A 5,020-nucleotide genomic window follows, 5' to 3' on the forward strand; every position below is an offset into this window, starting at 1 on the left:
AGATGAGCATTGGACTGTGATAGTATAAGCTAAGGAACACTTGACAAAAAGTAATAAAAAGAAAAAGAAATAAGGACCCAAGAAATATAAGTATGATATATAGTTGCGGTACACAGAGTATACTGAAACCATGTATGATAGATATATTTAACTAGGACCGCAACAGAGACCAGAAGAGATATGTGGTACCTATCAGTTCAAAAAGAATTCAGGATCCAGATTCATCATCCCTAACATTTGAAGAAAACTATTGAGTTTTGTTGCGTCAAGTGATTTTGTAAACACATCTGCAATCTTTTCATGAGTGTTAACAAAAATCAGTTCAATGTTACCTTTCAGTATATGATCTATGATGAACTGGTACTGAAGTTGAATGTGTTTCATTTTTGAATGGTGAATAGGATTATAAGAAATCACTATAGCACTTTCAGACTCACAATAGATCGGTATCCGCAACATTCTGTATCCGTAGTCCATAAGTTGGGTTTTCATCCACAAGATTTGAGAACAACAGCTCGCTACGACCACGTACTCGGCTTCTGCGGTAGACAAAGAAACAAAATTTTGTTTTCGTGAGGACCAGCTAACTAGTATTCCTCCAAGAAATTGACAACCACCGAAAGTGCTTTTCCTATCCAATCTGCATTCGGCATGATCAACATCAGTGAATGCTTGAAGGCTAAAGTTGTTCCCTGCGGGATACCAGAGGCCTAAGGCTTTGCTTCCTTTCAAATATCTGAGAATTTGCTTAACTGCGGTCATGTGTGATACTTTCGGATCGGCTTGGTATCTTAAACACAAGCCTTTTTTGAAGACAATGTCTGGTCTGCTGGCGGTGAGTTACATCAACGAACCAATCATTCCTCTATAAGTTTTATCTACTGATTCCCCGGAAGGATCAGCAAAAAACTTATATCAGAAGGCCATAGGGACCTTTGAAGAGGAACAGTTTTCCATTGCATATTTCTTCAGCAGTTCAGAGGTTTATTTTTCATGATGAATGAATATCCCTTGAGGGACTTTTTTGATTTGAAGTCCTAGAAAGAAGTTGATCTCTCTATTCATGCTCTTTTGAAACTTTTTGGTCATGATCTTTGCAAATTCATCCACCATTCTATGATCTGTTGATCTGAAAATGATATCATCCACATAGATTTTTACAAGCATAAGGTGATTACCGTTTGCCTTTCTAAATAATGTGGGATCAATCAATCCTCTTTTGTATCCGGACGTGACAAGAAACTCTGAGAGAGTCTCGTACCATGCCCTTGGTGCTTTCTTAAGACCATAAACTACTTTCTCAAGCTTGTAACAATGATCTGGGAAATCTTGACATTTGAAGCCTGAAGGTTATTGGTGATAAACTTCTTTTTTCAGTTCACCATTTAGGAAAGCACTCTTTACATCCATTTGATGTACTTTGATATTTTGTGTGCAACATACACTAAGAAGATGTGTATGGCTTCCATCCTGGCTACAGGGGCATAAGTTTCATCATAATCAACACCTTCAAGTTGACTATACCTCTTAGCAACTAGTCTTGCTTTGTTTCTAACAACCGCACCAGATTCATCTAGTTTGTTCTTGAATACCAATCTTGTTCCAACAATAGTGTGACCTTTTGGCTTCGGAACAAGTTGCCACGCTTTGTTTTTTTCAATCTCTACCAGTTCCTCTTGCATTGCAGATATCCAATCGGGTTCCAATAAGGCTTCTTTGCTGGTTCGGGGCTCGACAGAGGACATAAACGCATTCATAGTGACACTGATTAGTTAAATCTTTAGAGGATCGATTTTGAATAATTGCGGATGGATTTTCGATAATTTGACCCGGTGGGTGGTCCTTCGTCCAGACAAGTAGGCGAGGTTGTAGATGATCAGCAGTTGTGGTGGAGGGAATGTCTTCATTATCTAAAGAATATGTGGTTGGGGATGGCAGTTCCCCCTGGACTTGTGAGCAGCCCGCAGAATTGTCTTGGATTGTGGGAGTAGGGTCAGCATTTTCTTGAGCAAATGAGTGAGGTTCCCCCTGGATTGTGGATGGGAGTTCCCCCTGAACTTGAGATGGTTCCCCCTGGATTGTTGAAATAGTGATGGTTCTTGTGTCAATATTTTCTATATCTTCATCGTCTGAGTATGAAGAAACATTTGAAGGGAGAGTAACTCTACGGATAGGAACCAGAGCTGCTAATTCATGTATTGGAATCTCGATGGTTGTCATCTGGTCAGGAGTTGAACTTTCCCCCTCAATCGACGAGGTGGAAGTGTTGAGCGACACGTCATCGGACAAAGTTGGACCAGAGTCTTCGGCATACTACTGTTGAGCTTCTGCGGACACAAGAATTTCGAAGAGTTGAGTAGTTTCTACAGGGTCGAAAAGATCATCATAGTTTATTACAAATATGTTGAGAAGACCCGAAGAGGCTGGTATATCACCTTCTAGGATTTCTTTCGTTTCTCTTGAAAGAGCAGTGTTGCGGACGTAATAGTCATTGAATTTGACATCAAAGCTTTCAACTATTAGTCACATGTGTCTGATAAGAACTCTGTATGCCACCTTGTTTGTGTAACATCCTGTTCCAGATTGTTTTGTGATTTAAGGACCGTAGGCCTTAATCCGAGTATGAGAAGGCTTTGAGGCTCTGAAGGATAAAGGTTTAGGCCTTTTTGGGATATGGGTAAGGTAGGTTGTGTGATAAAAGAGTTCAGTTTGTGCTTCCCAAATGTATTGTTACAGGCACTGGTGCGGGCTTCTCATGAATTTTGGATTTGAGTTTGAGTGGGCTTCAGGAGGAATAAAGTTGATAGAAGTGTAGGGATTTTCGTTACCTTTTTGTGGATATAAGGATCGTCAGAAAAGGATTTATAATGATGAATTTATGGCCTTCAGAAGTTTGTGGTTGTAGGCTTAGCCGAGTACGCTAGGCGTACACAAAGCATACGATGGGCGTACTAGTGCAGAAGGAAGTATGCTGGGTGTACTGACTAAGGATGGTCGCGAATATTCTTCGGAGTACGCTGGGTGTATGCTTATCAGACATGAACCCTATTTTAGGGTCTTGGACCCTATTTAAGTTCCTTATCTCATAAGCTAACCATAATATCTTCAGCCTTCATCCCTCTAAACCCTAAAAATCGATCCTAAGCCTCCATTTGAGTGATTCGTGAGCATTTTGGTGATTTAGTGAGTTTTTGGTGCACATTATGGAAGAAGGAGTTCCTTGAGGAAGCATTTCTTGGTTGGAGCTTGTGGATCCAAGCCCTAATCATGTTGATCTAGCTCCAGAAAGCATAAAGTTTGAATCTTGGTGGCTTTCTCTTGTGGATCTAGTGAGGTGATCACTTTTTATGTTTGGAATTTGAAGAAGAAGGAGCTTTGAAAGAGAATGGCTTGAGCACCTAGCTTTTGGATCAATATTATTCTCTTGTTGGTGCATCTTCCAGAGGTATCACGTTTTGAACTTGCTTATTGTTGTGCTAGTTTTGTTTTGGGTCCATTTTAGGGTTTTTGGTCCCAAAGCTTGAAGCTTTATGAGTTGATTTAACTCCAGAGCCTAATGTATGTCCCTTTGAGTATATTTAGTGGTGTTATGTCATAAAAATCCAATCTTGGTCGTTGGAATAAAGCCATGCATGAGATAGGAGGTTTTTGAGATAAGGAAGTGAGTGTTTTGGGTGTTTGTGACCTTCCCAGCCATGCAAAGGCTTAAAGTCACTGACTTTATGGAGTAAGTGCCATTAGGGAGTCCACATCTGGGGTTTGGGGTAATGTTTTAACTGTTTAAGACCAAATGAGTATAAGGAGTGAATCTAGGGAGTACGCTGAGCGTAATTCTTGTACGCCCCGCTGTGGAGTCCGTTCGTGTTGCGTCTTGGGCCTTATGTTTTGTATCCGGATTAGGCTTGTCTATCCGTGGTTTTCTAGATTAGTTAGTAGGGTTGTTATATATATATATACACACACACACACACACACACACACACACACACACACATATATATATATATATATATATATATATATAGATATATATATATGCATGCATGTATGCAGTATAGAGAGTTGATAATCACGTTCTTATTTTGTAACCCTAGAACACCTCTACAGTCGAAGTTCTTAGTCGAGCTCTTCTTAGGTGTTGAAGTATTATTCATACGACTTATTCAAAGCCATACTCGTGTTCTTTATTACATTCTTAATTATTAAATTGATTAGAATCTATCAATCCTGATAGATCTTTGTTCTAACAATTGGTATCAGAGCCGGAGACTGTGTGATCAATACACATTCCTTCTGTATTCAGAATTCCTTAGGGTTTCTGATTTTATCGTATAAATAAGAAGTCGTCTTCTTTGTTTCGACGACAACTCAGTTTTAGATAAAACCCTAATCTCAAGTTTACAGGTTTGATTCTAGCAGCTCACCATTTCTCACGATGATTCGCAAACAAACCTAATCAACATCTCAAACAACATTGGATCTACAACCAGGATACCCATTCTCTACACTCAAGACTACGAAGTATGGGCACATCACTTCGAAGACTACGTGGTTGGATCTGAAGATAATGTCTATCTTATCTGGGAAGCTATCACACTTGGGCCGTTTGGTCACTCAGGAACGAACACTACTGTCAAATCCCAAAAGGAATATAACAAGCTGGTAGTGGATGTAGACTAGATGTCGCTGGACGAGAAAGAAAAATTGCTATGTAACGTGAAAGCCATGAGGATTATCAGACCCGCCTTACAATCTGACACCTTTCGGTTGGTTGGTTCATGCACGATGGCCAAAGAAATCTGGGGTAGGTTGAAAGAACTCTATTCAACCGATGAAGATCTAGAACACTCCATTCAAACCTTGCTACTATCAGAATTTGGAGTATTTGAACAGAAACCTGATGAAAAGCTCATACAGACTTTCGATCGGTTTAATCATCTCCTAAGTAAGATGATTAAGAATGGAATAGAGAGGAAATTGATTGAGCAAAAAGTGACTTTCATGAATGGGCTCAGACTAG

At 39.7% G+C, this 5,020-nt stretch overlaps 1 pseudogene; it reads right to left on the reverse strand.

The window, feature by feature from the left end:
* Nucleotides 1-1,400: 1,400 nt before the first annotated feature.
* LOC145096043 (putative mitochondrial protein AtMg00820 pseudogene) lies at nt 1,401-1,757 on the reverse strand (annotated as a pseudogene).
* Between the last annotated feature and the right edge of the window lie 3,263 nt (nt 1,758-5,020).

The sequence above is a fragment of the Lactuca serriola genome, chromosome 3 (assembly GCF_051521515.1).
Source record: "Lactuca serriola cultivar US96UC23 chromosome 3, Lser_US96UC23_V15, whole genome shotgun sequence".
In the NCBI taxonomy this organism is placed as follows: Eukaryota; Viridiplantae; Streptophyta; class Magnoliopsida; order Asterales; family Asteraceae; genus Lactuca; species Lactuca serriola.